Here is a 19,057-nt window from a genome sequence, read left to right as displayed (position 1 = left end):
CTATGTAGTCTGATGTGACACCCCTCTAAGGAATTGCTTTAATAGGGGGTAGGATAACATAGGCTGTTCTGTAGGGGAATGACCAGAGACAACAGAGGCATGAATTTTGATTGAAGAGTATGATAAACCCCTTTTGCACCAGCTCTGCCAGGTAATCTAAAACCAAGGTGTGCGGCATGGGAGCTGCTTGTATCCCTGGGCTTGGCATCAGGCAGTGACATCTTTTCCATTGTGTGGAGTAAGATTGCCTGGTGCTGGGCCTCCTGGCCTCTAATATCTACAACCTGCTTGTTCAAAGGTGACCCGATATCCGCCTCTGGGGTATAAGCCAAGCAGATAGGCTGAGTGAAGATTTGTATGAAGTACTGACCCTTTTTCTTGGGTTAGCAGTTTTTCTGTGACAGTCAGGCTCATGGGTAACTCCTTGGACAGGCTGAGGACCAAGGGGTACCAATGTTGACCGGGCCATTTCAGGACAATGAGGATAGCTCTTAGCCCTTCCTCCCTGATATGGAAGTACCCTGGGAATCACTGGCAAGGGAGGGAAGGCATAACATGTTGCCCCAGTGGAAGGTGAGAGTATAGTACAGTTGTGTACACTTACGGTGTATTCAGTGTTGCAGTCATTACATTTGGGTAATCTACTGGCAGTCGGCCTGAATATCAAAGTCTTGGGTCCTGCGTCAGTTGCTGTCTCCTCTTCCATGACGTCAGGGGTATAAAACATGCAGCCGACGCCATTTTATTCAGTTTTTCTTGCCACAGATGTCAGGTGCCCCCCAAATGGCACCATATATATATAAATAAAACAGCAATATATATGTAAATGCACTTTTAGCAACACAAATCTTACCTTCATCTAAAAGCAAATACACCACAAAGGCTTTAGAATATAGTGAAGGAGAGAAGTTCTAGAAAAAAGGGGGATGGCGGGTGGGTAACCCTGACTGAAACAGTGAATACACTCGAACATCTACATTTATGGTAAGTGTACACAACTGTACTATGTTCTTAGTGTTTCACTGTTGCAGTCATTACATTTGGGTAGAATCCCAAAGCTATGGATGGGAGGATGGAACTAAATAGCATTAGGAGTGGCTATAAGGCCCTGCAGAACTGCAGTGGCAAAGCCTGCCCTGGACTTGAGAGGCAAATGGTAATGCTTTGTAAAAGTATGAACAGAGCTCCAAGTAGCAGCTTCTAGAATGTCTTTGGTTGGAACTCCTCTGAGAAAGGCTGCTGAGGTAGAGGCAGCCCTGGTGGAATGTGATCTGATTCCGTTGGACACCAGTTTACCACGATGCAAGTAGAAGAAACAAATGCAGTGGCTTATCCACTTAGAAATAGTCTGCTTTGATATAGCCTTCCCCGCTGATCCTGCAGCAAATGCCACCAGTAGTTGATCAGACTTTCTTAGAGATTTGGCCCTGTTTAAGCAGAATCTTAGTTGTCTGTGTACGTACAATGAATGCAGAATCCGCTTCCCCTTGTTCTGCAGATTTGGGTAAAATGTTGGCAGGTGAATAGTTTGGTTAAGAGCCACACTGGATACCACCTTAAGCATAAAGGAAGGATTGGTCCTGAGGGACACCCTGTCCGGGTAAAATGTAATAAAAGGCTCCACAGCCATGAGGGCCTGTAGTTCTGAAACCCTTCTTGCTGAAGTGATTGCCAAAAGGAAAGCTGTTTTCTAAGATAAAAACTTTATATCTGCAGTAGCTGCTGGTTCAAAAGGAGGCAGGGTGCGTTTTTCCAGCACAAAATTGAGGTCCCATGCAGGAGTTGGTGATCTTCTGGGAGGCCTTAAATTTTTGGTCCCTCTAAGATACTGTTTTAGCAGAAGATGGGAAAAGATGGAAGGCTCCGTGTTGTAATGAGTCGAGATGGCAGAGGCATGGGTTTTTATTGAAGAAAAAGTTAGGCCCTTGTCAAGCATCTCAGTCAAGTATTGTAAAATCTGAGGAGTATTTGGTTTTGCTGTGTCTGGTTCTTTGTGTTTGGTTCCAAGCACAGAATCTCTTGCATTTATTAGCATAAGATTTTCTAGTACTAGGCCTTCTGGCTTCCAAAATGACATCCATCACAGATTTACTGAGAGGTGTTTGAATAATGACATGGCCAGCCATGCTGCCAGTTTCAGAGTTTGGAGCAGAGTGTGCAGAGTTGAGACATATTCCTTAGAATTGGGTACCAGTGCTGGCGTGGCCAGTCTGGGGCAATTAGGATAATTTTTGGTTTTTCCTGTCTGACCTTTAGTAAGACCTTGGGGAGAAGAGGCAGAGGAGGAAAGGCGTAGACTGATAGGTTTTTCCAGCTGAAGGCTAGGGCATCCACTTTCCATGCTTGTCTGTGATAAGTCCTTGTGCAGAATTTGTCCAGATGATAATTTTGAGGGGAGGCAAACAGATCTATGTCTGGGCTCCCCCATTTCTGTGTTACCATGCTGAAGACTTGTGGATCCAGTTTCCACTTGTGAGGGTCCATAAGATTTCTGCTTAGGTCTGCCAGAGTATTTTGTTTTCCTGGCAGGAATTGAGCTTGAAGATGTATTTGGTAAGTCAAGGCCATGTCCCACAATGCCATGGCTAGTCTGCAAAGGGGGTAGGAATGTGTACCCCCCTGCTTGTTTATGTACCACATAACCGTGTTGTCCATCTTTATCAGTGGTTGCCCTGGATGAAGTAAGTCCTTGAAGGCTGTCAGGACATTTTGAACAGCTAGCATCTCTTTCTGGTTGATATGCAGATGCATTTGTTTTGGGTTCCATATGCCCTGAATGCATCTCCCTGCCAGGTGAGCCCTCCAAGCATAGTCTGATGAGTCTGTAGTTAGGGTTTGAGTGGCAGAGGGTAGAGTGAAAGACCGTCCCTTGTTTTGGTGACATGTCTCTGCCCACCAAAGAAACACCTGTTGTAGGCAGGGAATGAGAAGAATCATTGTTTCCAGACCGTGACAATGTTGACTCCGGAAACTTTTTAGATACCACTGAAGTTTCCTCATATGCAGTCTTGCATATGGAATTAGTAGAATGCAGGATGCCATGAACCCCAAAGCCTGCAGTATTTGTCTTGCAGATAACTGAGTTTTTATTGCCATCTGTTTGAAGTACGTAGTCAGTTGCCTTTGCTTGTCTGGTGTAAAGTAAGCCATCTGGGCAGTTGTATTCAAGCTTGCACCCAGGAATGCAATTTTTTGAGAGGGTACCAGTTGTGATTTCTTTTCATTTATTGTGTACCCTAGGCATGTTAGAAGCCTTTTTACAAACGCCAGATGTTGAAAAAGAATGTCCTTGTTTTCTGCTTGAGACAGTCGTCCAAGTAAGGACAGATTTGTATGCTTTTGTCTGGAAAATGCAATTACTGGTGCCAGGCACTTTTGTAAAGACCCTGGGTGCAGTAGATAAGCCAAAGGGCAGTGCAGAGAATTGGTAATGCATAAAACCTGCCTTGAGGCGGAGGTATCTTATGCACGATTCCCTTATTGGGATATACAGGTATGCCTCAAGTCTAGAGTCACTAACCAAGCATTCTTGCCTAGCATGGGCAGTAGCTGTTGTAAAGTCAGAATTTTGAATTTTGGAATGTCCAAGAACGTGTTCAAAAATCGATAAGTCCAGTATTGGACGCCAGGCATTGTCTTTTCTGGGTACCAGGAACAGTCTTGAATAAAAACCTTGTCCTTTTTCCTGTTCTGGTTGAATAGCCCCCATATCCATGAGGGACGTAACTTGTTTCTGAGCCTCTGCCCTTTGATTTTGTGGCAGATTTGGCCAACCGTTTGGAATTGGCAAAGTATGGAAATGAAATCTGTACCCCTGGGATACTATGTTTAATACCCACTTGTCCTGGGTAATTAACTGCCAATTTTGAGCATGAAGTTTTAATTTTCCTCCCAAGGGGGCTGCCAAAAGATAAGTGCTTGGTGATGGTAGAGGGAAGTCATTGAAACTGCTTACTGTAGGGTTGTGCTTTGTTTCCTCCAGATTTGGAGGTAGAGGCACCCCATTGCTTTGACCTGTAAGAACCCTGTGATTGGTATCTAGAGCCTTTTGAATGCCTGGATTTGCCTTGTGAGGCTATGTTGGACACAGGAAAGGACCAATTTTTAGTAGGCCAGTGCCTACTGAATCTGGGTGGCTGCACTTGTAAGAAATATTTTATAGATTTAGCTTTGTCTTCCATTTTTTTAAAACCTCTTCTGCCTTATTACCAGAGTGTCATGCTGTAAAGGTGCATCCAACAATTTAGCTTTAACATGATCAGGCAGATTTTGCTCCTTGAGCCAGGCATGCCTTCTAATCACAGATCGAGTAATTGCGAGGCCTCCAAGGAATCAAAACCACATTGCAAAGTATGCTTTCCAACCTGTTCTGCTGCATGCAATAATTCCTGTAATTCTTTATTTTCCACACAATCAGAAATCAGCATCATCTGTTTCAATAAGCCCATAACATGCCATTATTTAAGCATATGAAAATGGCAGTTTAAGGCCCTAATTGCCAAGGTTGCAGACGTATAAACCTTCTTTCCCCATCTATCCAGCGCCCTGGAATCTCTATCAGAGGGGGTAGGATTTTTGGCTGTAGAGGCCTTTACACCTTTGGGACCCTATGACATAGTTTCAGGATCAGCAGAAGGATTTTTAAATAGAAATTTGTGGGAGTCAGGAACCCTGTAATATCTGTCTGGCTTACTAGGAGCCAGAGGTAGGGAATCAGGAGCCATGCTTGATTCCGAAAACACAATGTCTAATACGGGAGGTACAGCCAAAGGCCTATGCAGAGGAAGAAGGAAATCCCTAAGCCTCCGATTCAGAGAAATCCTGACTCTCCCAATGAAAATGTTCCCTTAAAGTATGCAAGGTTTCTCCAAAGGAATAATCCTCAGGAGAAGATGCAGATGGGATGGATTCTTCTGCATATGAATCCTCATAGCGTGGTATAGAAAATTCCTGATCAGAAGAGGAATCAGAAATAGAAACCTGATCTGAAGATTCATAATCAGTGTCTTGCCTAGGCCTCTTAGCAGGGGGGAGGGGTTGGGATCCCCTGATCAAGGTAATTAAGTCCTTTTGCCATTTTGATCTGTTTTTTAGGCACAGGGGCCTGAGCACGTGGATCATGCGTCGGTTTTTTAGACTTAGAAGTTGTTTTTGAAGCTGGCGTCAGTTTTATATAGAAATGTTGAGGCCTGAAAACACCCTCAGAAGCCGGTGCCTGCTCAGCTGCTCTGGACCCATCCGAGGGTGACATCCACGGGTTCAATACTCTGAGAATCTTGCGGCTTACCAGACTCCACATGGGTCTCGGTAGAGGCCTGTGACTCAAAACTAGCGGGTATCAGGGGCTGCGAAAGAACCTCACTGAGTATCGGCGACTGGCTTAGATAAAGCTTTGTCGGTTTTGGAACTCTGTGGTCTGTCTGTCTTTTTCTTTGCGTTTTTTGTGAATTCCGGTAGTCGGATTGCTATCCGACATTTCAGGGTAATCAAATCTGGATCCAAAATATTTTGAAGCAAAAATATACCGACGCTTAATAGTGCATTGGTTAAATCTAGCACAAAACTGACAGCAAGGGACATTATGATCTGGGCCAAGGCAAGGAATACAGTACAAATGAAAATCCTTATGAGGTATTTGCTTCCCACAAGTAATGCAATTATTAACTTTTACTGACATAGGTAAGGAGCAAGAAAAAGTACAGTTTTGTACCTACCATAAATGTAGATGTTCGAGTGCTAATACAGCTGCAGTAATCACAGATGTGTTCTCTGCCTTCAGGCGGTCCCTCGGTCGGCCGAATTCCAAAGTCTTGGTCCGGTGTCGGTTGTTGTCGCTTTCTCTTCTGACGTCAGTGAGGCCAGAGTATACAAGACACAGCCGACGCCATGTTCTTCAGTCTTTCTTGCCCCAGATGTCAGGTGCCCCCAGAAGGAAGGCAATACATAAACTATGCTTATATGTATATATATACAAGTAATGCAATATAATCCAAAGTAAGTGGTAGCAAGCAAATAAAACATAGCAGGATAACCCAGTCAGGTAGTATGAAGAGGTTGTTAGGCCCCATGTCTTTACCAAGTGGGTAAGGAGGGAGGGAAACCTGTACTGCAGCTGTATTAGCACTCGAACATCTACATTTATGGTAGGTACAAAACTGTACTATGTTCATCATGCATACAGCTGCAGTAATCACAGATGGGTAGAGTCCCAAAGCTATGTACAGGGTGGTAGGTACTAGGAGGAACTGGGTTGAGCCAGAATGCCCTGCAAAACAGCAGTGGCAAAGCCTGCTCTTGTTCTGGAATATAAAGGCAGGTGGTAGTGTTTTGTGAAGGTATGTACAGAACTCCAAGTGGCCGCCTCCAAAATATCTTTGGTAGGAACTCCTCTGAGGAAGGCTGTAGAGGTAGCTGTGGCCCTGGTGGAGTGATATCTGATACCTGTAGGAACAGATTTCCCATGATAGGAGTAACAAAACCGTATGCAGTGGCCTATCCACTTTGAAATAGTCTGTTTTGTAACTGGCTTCCCTTGAGCCCCTACAGCATAGGACACAAAGAGTTGTTCTGATTTCCTGAAGGCCTTTGTTCTGTCCAAATAATAACGTAGCTGCCTATGGATGTCTAAGGAGTGTAGCAGCCTTTCCCCTTTGTTTTGAGGATTGGGGTAAAAGGTAGGTAGGTGTATGGCTTGATTTAAAGCTACCCTGGATACCACTTTAGGCATAAATGATGGGTTGGTACGAAGGGAAACCCTGTCCTGATGGAAAATGAGAAAGGGCTGCGCTGCCATGAGGGCCTGTAGTTCAGAAACCCTACGAGCTAAAGTGATGGCCAGAAGGAAGGCTGTTTTCCAGGACAAATATTGCAAATCTGTTGAGGCAGCTGGTTCAAAAGGAGGCAATGTTAATTTTTGTAGTATGTAATTAAGATCCCAGGCTGGTATCGGTTGCTTCCTTGGTGGTCTGATATTCTTAGCCCTTCTGAGAAACTGTCGTAAGAGTGGGTGAGAAAATAAAGGAGGATCCGTGTTAAATTCTGCAGAAATGGCTGAGGCATGGATTTTTATGGAAGAAAATGAAAGTCCACTGTTCAGCAGCTCCGCTAGGTACTGTAATACCTGAGGCAAGTTCAGTTTTCTAGGGTCCTGGCCTCTTTTCTCATTCCAAGAGTGAAACCGCTTCCATTTTGGGAGTAAGCTTTTCTAGTAGATGGCCTTCTGGCTTCCAAAATGACATCCTGCACCTCCTTGGAGAGTAGGGTCTGTTGTGATGTTAAGGAATTTTCCATGCAGCGAGATTGAGTGTTTTCAGCTGACTGTGAAGAGTTTTGTAGCTGTGCTGAGTCAGCAGAAGAGGCATTAGAGGCAGGGGCCATGGAGGAGTATGTGTTAATCTCCTCAGGAGTGGGTACCAGTGTTGCCTTGGCCAATCTGGAGCAATCAGTATCATCTTCGGTTTGTCTGTTCTTGCTTTCAAAAGCACCTTGGGCAGAAGAGGCAGAGGTGGGAATGCGTAAACTGTCCATGCTGTCCAACTGAATGAAAGGGCGTCCACTCTCCAGGCCTTTGGGTGAAAGGCCTTTGAACAAAACTTTTCCAATTGATGATTCCTGTGGGAGGCAAAAAGATCTATGTCTGGCCTCCCCCATGCTTGGATTATTTCTGCAAACACCTGAGGATGTAACTTCCATTCGTGTGGATCTGTCATTTTTCTGCTTAGATTGTCTGCCAGTGTGTTTTCCAATCCTGGCAAGTACTGTGCTTGAAGTTCGATTTGTCTTTCCAGAGCCAAGTTCCAAAGAGTCATGGCTAGTCTGCACAAGGGGTATGAATGTGTTCCTCCTTGTTTGTTTATGTACCACATTACCATGGTGTTGTCTGTTCTTATCAGTAATTGTCCTGGATACAGGAAGTCCTTGAAAGCTGTAATTACATTTATTACTGCTAGCATTTCTTTTTGATTGATGTGAAGGTGCTTCTCTTTTTGGGACCATTTGCCCTGAATGCACCTGTCCGTCATGTGAGCCCCCCAGGCGTAGTCTGAGGCGTCTGTGGTAATGACTTGCTTTGCTTGAGGCTTGCAGAAAGGGAGGCCTGTGTTTGCTTGACATGCTTGGGCCCACCATAGAAATTCCTTTTGCAAACATGGAATTATTGGTATTATTGTTTCCAAACTGTGACTGTGTTGAGACCATAGGTTTTTTTAGGTACCACTGAAGTTTCCTCATATGCAACTTTGCAAATGGGGTTAAAAGAATGCAAGATGCCATGAATCCCAGAGCCTGCAGGATTTTCCTTGCAGTAAGCCTGGTACTTTTTGCTAGTATTTTGAAGTACTGAGATAGTTGCCCCTGTTTTTCTGGCGTTAGGTAGGCCATCTGGGTGTTTGTGTCCAAGTTGGCACCCAGGAAAGTTATTTTATGAGATGGTGTTAGCCTTGATTTCTCTTTGTTGATTGTATATCCCAGAGAAAGCAGTAACCGTGTCACATATTTCAGATGTTCCAGAAGTATGGTCTTGCTGTCCGCTTGGATCAGGCAGTCGTCCAGATAAGGGTAAATTTGTATCCCTTGAAGTCTGCAGTAGGCAATTACTGATGCCAGGCACTTTGTGAATACTCTGGGCGCAGTAGATAAGCCAAAGGGCAATGCAGAGAATTGATAGTGGATTGAACCTGCAAGAAATCTGAGGTATCTTCTGCAGCTTTGTCTGATTGGGACATGCAGGTATGCCTCCTTGAGGTCCAATGTTACCAGCCAAAACTCCTTGCCCAGCATGGGAAGAAGCTGCTGTAATGTGAGCATCTTGAATTTTGGTACGAGTAGAAATGTGTTTAGGATGGATAAGTCCAAAATGGGTCTCCAGTCGGTTCCTTTCCTTGGTACCAGAAAAAGTCTTGAATAAAATCCTTGACCTTGTTGGTGAGTAGGTACCTCTTGAATAGCTCTCATGTTTATGAGCTTTGAAATTTGCAGTTGTGCCTCTGCCCTTTGATTTTGTGGCAGGTTTGGCATGCCTCTCATTTTTGGAAGAGTGTGAAATTGAAATTTGTAGCCTCTGTTTATAACGTCCAGGATCCATTTGTCTGTTGTGACAATATGCCAATTGCTTGCAAATAATGCTAGTTTCCCTCCCAAAGGTGCTGCCAGCTGAGACATGCTTGGCATGGAGATGAGGGAGTCATTGGTTTTGCTTCCTGTATTGTTGTGCACTGTCTTTGCCACCTCTTGGCGCTGGAGTTTGCCATTGTCGGCCTCTATATGATCCTTGTGATTGCCCTCTTCCCCTTGTGCATCTGTATCTACCTCTTTGGGGCTTGTCAGTGATTGGAAAGGACCAGTTTTTTGAAGGCCAATTTCTGCTAAAACGTGGTGGTTGAACCTGTAAGGCGGCTTTGACAGTTTGCATAGATTTGGCTTTTTCTTCCATTTTCTGTAGTATCTCCTCAGCATTAGTACCAAACAGCACATCCTTTTGTAGGAGCATCTAGAAGTTTAGCTTTCACGTGATCAGGTAAATTTTGTTCCCTAAGCCAGGCATGTCTGCGAATGACTGATCCTGTAGCCGCCGCTCTACTTGAGGCCTCTAGGGCATCATAACCACATTGTAAGGTGTATTTACCCACTTGTTCTGCACTATGCATCATATCCTGTAACTCCTTTAAATCTGGTTGTTCAGGTTGAGAGATTTTGTTCCTTAGTTGTGATAACAGGAACTGTTGATATTTAAGCATATGAAACTGACAATTTAAAGCCCTCATGGCTAGGGTGGCCGAGGTATATACCTTTTTACCCCACCTTTCTAAAGATCTTGATTCCCTTTCTGCAGGAAGTGGATTCTTAGCAGTGGAGGCCTTCAATCCCTTGGGGCCTTGTGAAATAGTTTCAGGGTCAGCATTATGGTTTTTGAAGAGAAATTGGTGAGAGCTGGGTACTCTGTAATACCTATCAGGTTTGACTGGTGCAGGAGGCAGAGAATCCGGGTTAAGACAAGCCTCCGAATAGACATCATCCAGTATGTCCAAAACAGGGGGTATAGCCAGAGGTCTGTGTTGAGGTAACAAAAGAAATTCCCTAAGTCTTTTCTTGGAATCTGAAAAGTCTTGGCCTTCCCAATGGAAGTGTTCCCTCAAGGTGTGTAAGGTTTCCCCAAAGGAAAAATCCTCGGGGGGGGGATACAGACGGAATGGACTGTTCTGCGTCCGAATCCTCAAAAGGAGAGTAAGAGTGTTCCTCTGCATCAGAATGTTCTGATAAAATGGATCCCTGATCAGAAGAGGGAGAATCTTCCTCCACTCTGGGTCTCTTGTCTGGAGGGGGTTGAGAACCTCTAATAAGAGTAATTAAATCCTCAGCCATTTTAAGCATCTGTTTTTTAGGCATGGGACCTGGAGATGGGCCCTGTGCAACAGGCCTCATGGGATTCCTGGCTGCTTTGGATTTAGTAAAGGCCTTAAATGAAAAAGAAGATGAGGGCCTAAATACACCATGGGTGGAGGTGGACCTGTCCACATTAATAGGCTCAACATTAGCTGAGGCTTCGGTTGTAGTCTGGGAAAGGGCCGAGGACCCAGCGGTCTCGGGTACAGAGGACACCGCCAAAGGAGTGTCGTCGGTAGACAGGGACTGCAAAGGCGTCTCGCTGAGAACCGGACCACGTGTAGCCTGTTTTGGCGTGGTGTCGGCGGGCCTCGCGTGTCAGTCCTTTTCCTTGCGTTTTTTGGATAAAACGGTAGTCAGAGAGCCCGACGACATTTTATAATCAAAAGCTTTACCAAAGTAGTGCTGGGCGAACTCCGCCCGACGCTTAATAGTGCGTTTATTGAAGGTAGCGCAAAAGCGACAGCCCGAGACGTCGTGGTCTGGGCCCAAACATGGTATGCAGAGGGAATGGAAATCCTTATGCGGTATTTGCTTCCCACAAGAAATACAATTATTAACTTTTTCTGACATCGGTCTGAGGCAAGAAAAGTTTCCAACGGGTACTTAGCTTTAATGAAGACTTCGGTTTCCAAAATATTCGTAATTCAGGAGCTGGCCGACCGGCACTTGCGAACTGCTTCTGCTTCGGGCACCGCGCGGCAAAAAAGACTGGAGAACATGGCGTCGGCTGTGTCTTATATACTCTGGCCTCACTGACGTCAGAAGAGAAAGCGACAACAACCAACGCCGGACCAAGACTTTGGAATTCGGCCGACCGAGGGACCGCCTGACGGCAGAGAACCCATCTGTGATTACTGCAGCTGTATGCACGATGAACATCATTTCCCCAATGGGGTACTTAGTTTTAATTGAAGACTTCGGTTCTGAAACTCGAATGTGAAAATTTCAGGAGTCGGCCAACCGGCACTTGAAAACTGCTTCTGCTTCGGGCACCGTGCGGCAAGAAAGACTGAATAAAATGGTGACTGCTGCATGTTTTATACCCCTGATGACCTGACATCATGGAAGAGGAGGCAGCAACCAATACAGGACCCAAGACTTTGATATTCAGGCCAACTGAGAGCAACCTGCCAGCAGATTACCCAAATGTAATGACTGCAACAGTGAAACACGAAGAACATCCAACTTCCAAGCTCGTGGGTGGAACTCCCTGGTGCAGAACTTCATCAATTTGTTTTGCATGGATGCAAAGACGTCTACCTCTGGTTTCCCCCAGAAGCGAATGATTGTGAGGAAGGTTATCTTTTGTAGTTGCCATTTGTGAGGGTCCAGTGCACTTCTGCTGAGATGGTTTGCTACGGTGTTGTGCTCCCCTGGGATGTACTGGGCTATCAGATGCAGCCCCAACAATGAATCTGTGCCAGATTAGCATGGCTAGGTGACAAAGGGGGTAGGAGCGAGTTCCCCCCACTTGATGTACCACATTACCATGGTGTTTCTGTTTTGATCAAGAGCACTCCTGGTCTGAGGTGGGCTTTGAAAGCTGTTATAGCCCTGTGCACCACCATCATTTTCTTCAGGTTGATGTGGAGGGCTAGATCCCTTTGATCCCAGGTACCCTGGGTGCACATGTCCCCTAAGTGAGCCCCCCAGGCAGTGTCAAGAGGCATCTGTGGTGATGGTCTGGCCTTGGGAAAGGGTGATAAATGGTAGACCCCTGTTCAGGGTACAGACATCTGTCCACCATAGGAGTTAATTCCTTAAGCAGGGAGTCAGAGATAGCTGCAGTTTTAGTGACAGAGAATGTTGGTAGCATAGGTTTCTTAAGTACCACTGCATCTTCCTCATGTGTAGCCTGGCCAAGGGCACCAACAGGATGCCATGTGTTCATGTGCTTGCAGGAACTTCCTGGCTGTAAGGTGTGTCCTATGAGCCAATTGGTAAAAGTAGAGGGGGAGAAAAAAGTTATGTACTTACCATAACATTCCATGTTTGTAGTCCATCTCACCCTTCATTCTTGCTGGATAGGTTCGGAGCAGATTCTCAGCTCCGACTCAGCCTATAGTAAAAATCGAGAGCTTTAACTGGCTCGAGGTCAACCCCTATTTCATAGTGCCTCATGGCAATTCCCAGATCTTGTTTGCAAGAAAGTAAATAGGTACATAATAGTAAACTATTAATAAAAATGCACATATAAACAGAATACTCTTACTATCCATGAAAGGTGGATGGACAACTACAACCAGGTCAGACAGCATAATGGATATTCCACCAGTTCCTCCAGGAAACAGGAAGGGGAAGGAGGGTGGAACGCAAGAATGTAGGCGAGACAGACTACAGACATGGAACGTTATGGTAAGTACATAACCAAGTTATGCAAGTCCTATCGCACCATAATTCTTGCTGGATGGGACAGTGTCCTTAGCACCCTTATCCCGGGTGGCTCAAGTGAAGAGACTTCAGCACAGTGGACTCAAAAGATGACCTGTCCCGGGAGGCCAAATCCAATTTGTAATGAGTGAGAAAGGTATGAGGTCTTGCCCCAAGTAGCTGCTACACAAATGGTATCAATTGGGAGTTTTTATCTAAAGGCATATGAAGCTGATACTGCTCTGGTTGAATGGCCTTTTACTTTGGCTGGTAATTGTTTGCCAGCAGCTTTGTAAGCAAATGAAACGCAGTCTGAAAGCCATTTAGACAAAGTGGTTTTAGAAACAGTCAAGCCTTTATTTTTGTCTGAAAAGGAACAAAACTGGTCTGATTTTCTGAATTCTTTAGTCCTGACCACATAAAACCTGAGAATTCTGTGGACATCCAAGTGGTGTAGTCTGTATTCTGATTTATTAATATAATTTGGGAAGAAAACTGGTAGTTCGATAGTTGTGTTGAGATTATGCTCTGAACATATGTTAGGAAGAAAGGATTAGCTCTAAGCGAGGCTATCCTTGTGGAAAACAATGTAAGGAGGTCAAATGGTGAAGGCTTGCAATTCACTCTCCTAGCAGTTATCATAGCCACTAAGAACAATGTCTTCCAAGACAAGAATTTCAGATCTGATGAGAGAGGGTTCAAAAGGTGGAGAAATTAAAGATATAAGAACTAGGTTTAGGTCCCAGGGCTCGGGTAATTGCCGGATTGGAGGCTTGAGAAGGAGGATTCCTTTCAAAAAGATTTTGCATAATAAATGGAACATGACTGGATTTCTGATGTAGCCAAAATGGTAATTAGAGATGGCAGCTAACTGAACTCTAATGGTAGTGGCTGCAGCACCTTCATGAAAAATGGATGCCAGGAAGGACAGGATAGACTCTATAGGACCTGAGTAGGGATCTATGCCTTGGTTTGCTGCCCAAATGGAGAACCTTTTCCATTTACTGGAATATCATTTTCTGGTAGAAGGTTTGTGTGCAGAAATCAAAACGTGTGACTGTGGGGGAAAGGGAAACACCTGGCTATTTGTGGAACTGGAGCAGCTATGCTATCAATTTCAGGGTTTGGACAGTAGGATGGAACTTGCCCCGACTGATGAACCAGGAGGTTTGGGGATGGTTCCAAAATCCATGGTTCCTCCAAGATATAGGGCCACAGGAAGGGGAACCAGACTTGGCGAGGCCAGTAAGGCGCAATGAGGATCAGGGTTCTTTAACAGTTTTGCTTTCTGAATCACTTTTGGTATGAGAGGAAAGGGTGGAAAAGCATAAGATTCCCAGATGCCAATTGTGGACCAGGGCATCCCTGGGTGACATCCCCAGATGGGGAAGTAAGGCAAAGTGGCTGCTGCATTTGGTGTTCATGTACATGGCGAATAAGTCACAACAAAGATGGCCCCATTTGTGAAAAATCTCTTCCACAACTTCTGAATTCAGAGACCACTCTAAGGCATCAGAATTGCTCGACTGAGTTTGCCTGCTATCGCATTGGACATCCCCGGGATGTGCGCTGCCACCAGAAAGCGTTGTGTCCATCGCCCATTTCCATACTCAAAGCCTCTCAACAAAATGGGTAAGATTTGGTTGCCCCTTGCTTATGTACCACACTAGACATGGCTGACTGAATCGCAATTGTCCCAGAGGGAAGAGAAAGTACAGTTGTATACACTTACCATAAATGTAGATGCTCGAGTGTATTCACTGTTGCAATCATCACATTTGGGTTATCTGCCTGTAGGTAGCCCTCAGCCGGCCTGAATACCAGAGTCTTGGGTTATGTGTGTTGGATGCTGTCGCTTCTTCCATGACGTCAGGTCATCAGGGGTAAAAAAACATGCAGCCGACGCCATTACATCAGTTTTTTTTTTGCCCCAGATGTCAGGTGCCCCCACAATAGGAAGCAATTATATGGTGTGGAACATCCCCAGCAAAAAGCAAATGCATATAAGGTATGCCAAACCAAAAAGGATAGGAGAAAGCAAAGAATCAGGGGGCTGGAGGGAGGGTAACCAGGACTGCAACAGTAAATACACTCGAACATCTACATTTATGGTAAGTATACACAACTGTACTATGTTCTTCGTGTTTCACTGTTGCAGTCATCACATTTGGGTTGATTCCCAAAGTTAAAGGGTGGAGGTAGATTAAGAAGCATTAGGGCTGGCAATTAGGCACTGTAAGACTGCTGTGGCAAATCCAGCTCTGGATTTAGAAAAGATAGGCAAGTGGTAATGCTTGGTGAAAGTGTGTACAGAGCTCCAGGTTGCAGCTTCCAGGATATCCCTGGTAGGGATCCTCTGAGAAATGCAGTAGAGGTAGATGTAGCCCTAGTGGAATGTGTTCTTATCCCCTGAGGGGTAGGTTTTCCATGGTGCTTGTAGCAGAAATTATGTAGTGTGCTATTCCATTTGGAAATGGTTTGCTTTGAAATGGCCTTGGCCTCTGCCCCTGCAGCAAAGATGACTAGCAGCTGGTCAGAATTTCTGAGAGGCTTAGTCCTGTCCAAATAGGATCTAAGCTGTCTGTGCATGTCCAGAGAATGCAGTAGCCTTTCCCCCCCTTTATTCTGAGGATTAGGGGAAAAAAGTAAGCAAATGAATGGACTGGTTTAAAGCCACACTAGACACTACCCTTGGGCATAAAAGATGGGTTAGTCCTGAGAGAAACCTTGTCCGCATGGAAGATAATGAAGGGTTCCACTGACATAAGGGCCTGCAGTTCAGACACTCTTCTTGCTGAAGTGATGGCTAGAAGTAAAGCTGTTTTCCAAGACAGGAATTTCAACTCTGCTGTAGCAGTCGGTTCAAAGGGGGGGGGGGTGAGAAAATTTTTTTCCAATATAAACTTAAGGTCCCAGGCTGGAGTGGGAGCACTCCTGGGGGTCTTAACATTTTTGGCCCCTCTAAGGAACTGCTTTACCAGAGGATGACAGAAGAGGGGTGGGCTTAGTATTATGAGCTGAGATGGCTGAAGCATGAATTTTAACAGAAGAGAAGCATAGGCCCTTGTGGAGCATTTCTGTTAAGTAATCTAGTATGAGGTAAGTTGGGCACAGTTGTGCTCATCCCCTGAAACTTGCTTCAGGAACAGTATCTTTTCCACTTTTCTGTATAGGACTTTCTAGTACTAAGCCTCCTTGCTTCAAGAATGACATCCAGCACCTGCTTACTGAGGGTTGCTAGAAGTGAGCTCAGGGGATTAGCCAGGCTGCAAGGTTCAGGGTCTGAAGCTGAGGGTGCAGAAAGTACAGCTGTGTACAATTAGAATAAATGTAAATGTTAGACTGTATTCACTGTTGCAGTCATTACATTTGGGTTATCTGCCTGCAGGTAGCCCTCAGCCAGCCTGATTATCCAAGTCTTGGGTTCTGCATTGGATGCAGTCTTCTTCCATGACGTCAGGCAGTCATGCGGCCGACACCATTACATCAGTTTTTCTTGCCCCAGATGTCAGGTGCCCCCATAATGGGAAACAATGTACAAGGTTACACCTCCAACAAAAAGCAAATACACCATAAAGCTAAAATACATAAAACAAGAAGAAAGTTATAGCCAATAGAAGTCAGGGGGCTGGAGGGAGGGTAACTAGGACTGCAACAGTGAATACACTTGAACATCTACATTTATGGTAAGTGTACACAACTGTACTATGTTCGTGTTTCACTGTTGCAGTCATTACATTTGGGTAGATTCCCAAAGCTAAGGAGGGGAGGAGGCAGAGAGCATTAGGACCAGCTATTAAGCCCTGCAAGACTGCAGTGGCAAAACCAGCTCTAGATTTAGAAAAAATAGGCAAGTGGTAATGCTTGGTGAAGGTATGTACAGAGCTCCAGGTAGCAGCTTCTAGGATGTCCCTGGCAGGAACACCTCTCAGAAAGGCTGTTGAAGTAGATGCAGCCCTGGTGGAATGTGATCTTATCCCCTGTGGGGTAGGTTTTCCATGGTGCTTATAGCAGAAATGAATGCAATGGCCTATCCACTTGGAAATGGTTTGCTTTGAAATGGCCTTCCCCTCTGCCCCTGCAGCAAAGACAACTAGCAGCTGTCCAGTTTTCCTGAGAGGCTTAGTCCTGTCCAAATAAAATCTAAGTTGTCTGTGCACGTCCAAAGAGTGCAGTATTCGTTCTCCTTTGTTCTGTGGATTAGAAAAGAAGGTTGGCAAATGAATGGACTGATTAAGGGCCACAATGGATATCACCTTGGGCATGAAGAAAGGATTGGTCCTGAGGCACACCCTGTCTGCATGGAAGATGATGAAGGGCTCCACTGCCATGAGGGCCTGTAATTAAGACTTCTTGCTGAAGTGATGGCTAGAAGGAAGGCTGTTTTCCAATAAAGGAATTTCAACTCTGCAGATGCAGTTGGCTCAAAGGAAGGTAGACTGAGCTTTTCCAATACAAAGTTAAAGTCCCAGGCTGGAGTAAGGGCTCTCCTGGGGGGGTCTTACATTTCTTGCCCCTCTGAGGAATTGCTTCAGCAGGGGGTGAGAGAAGAGGGGTGGCTCAGTATTGTAATGTGCTGAAATGGCTGAGGCATGAATTTTAATAGATAAGGAAAGGCCCTAGTGGAGCATTTCTGTTAAGTATTGAAGAATATGCGGTAAGCTGGGCACTGCTGTGCCCATCCCCTGAGTCTCGCTCCAAGAACAGTATCTTTTCCACTTATCAGCATAGGATTTTCCTAGTACTAGGCCTCCTTGCCTCCAGAATGACATCCAGCACTTGCTTACTGAGGGGTGGTATTGGAGAGCTCAAGTAATTAGCCAGGCTGCAAGGCTCAGGGTTTGAAGCTGGGGGTGCAGAATCTGGCCCTCCTGCTAGGACAGCAGGGAAGGGGGGCCTGAGGCAGGTGCCATGGTTTCAGCAGTGACATACTGTGCAAGAGGGGGTACCAGTGTTGGCGTGGCCAGTCTGGTGCAATGAGAATTGTCCTTGGTTTGTCCTGTTTGATCTTTAGCAGAACTTTCGAGAGGAGAGGCAGAGGGGGAAAGAAACAGAGGCTTTCCTAGGTGAAGGACAGGACATTCACTTTCCAAGCTTGTCTGTGGGGAGTCCTTGTGCAGAGTTTGTCCAATTGGTAGTTCAGAATGGAGGCAAACATTTCTATCTCTGGGCCTCCCATTTGTTTCTCAAAATGTTGAATATCTTTGGTTTCAGTTTCCACTCGTGTGGGTCCATGAGATTTCTGCTTAGGTCGTCTGCCAGTGAATTTAGCTTGCCTGGCAGGTATTGAGCTTATAAGTGCACTTGGTAGCTTACGGCTGTGTTCCACAGAGCCATGGCTAGTCTGCAGAGAGGGTACGAGTGGGTTCCCCCCTGCTTGTTTATGTACCACATAACAAGATGTTATGTACTCACCATAACGTTCGATGTAAGTAGTCCATCTCGACTCACATTCTTACTCATGGGTTCGGAGCCGAATATCTGCTCCGACTCGGCCAACTTTTATTTTCTAGCATGAAGTCTCTTATTGGCTGGGCTAAGCAGGTATCCCATGCTGCACTGCTCCACAGCCCCAGATCTAGTTTGCTGCGAACCCACAATCACACCTCAATGCATAACGACAACCCACTACAGTAGAACACTATCAAGGGGAATAAGAAAAAACAACTACCATTGAAGGGTACTCAAACACCAATTCCAGTCTCCAAATCCTCCAGGAAGGGGGCAGGTGGGAGGGTACATAAGAATGTGAGGTGAGATGGACTACATACATCGAACGTTATGGTGAGTACATAACTTCTTGATGTTATATAGTCCAATCTCGCCTACATTCTTACTCACGGGACAGCGTCCCCAGCACCTCTATCCTGGGAGGCTCAAAGGAAGATACTCCTGAGGACTGTGGAACCAAAGGAAGCCCGGCCCCTAGAAGCCACGTCCAGTTTGTAATGAGTAATAAAGGTGTGTGGGGAAGCCCACGTGGCTGCAGCATAAATATCATCCAAAGATAGCCTGGCATGTTAAGCTATTGACGCAGAAACAGCCCTAGTAGAGTGAGCCTTGACGGGGAACAGTAGATTTCTGCCCACTGAGGAGTAAATAAAGGAAATACAACTTGAAATCCATCTGGAGATTGTAACCTTGGAAATGGGGGATCCTGCTCTACTTTCTGAAAAAGAGACAAACAATTGGTCAGCTTTTCGTAGTTGTTTTGTCCTGTGTAAGTATTGCACGTCCAATTGATGAAATCTAAACTCTGCTTTGTTCGAGAATTGAGGGAAGAAAACAGGCAGCTCAATAGACT

Source organism: Protopterus annectens, chromosome 4.part1 (assembly GCF_019279795.1).
Source record: "Protopterus annectens isolate FY-2018-M chromosome 4.part1, PAN1.0, whole genome shotgun sequence".
Lineage (NCBI taxonomy): Eukaryota > Metazoa > Chordata > Ceratodontiformes > Protopteridae > Protopterus > Protopterus annectens.
The sequence above is the reverse complement of the archived record's forward strand: the minus strand, read 5'-3'. Positions refer to the sequence as shown.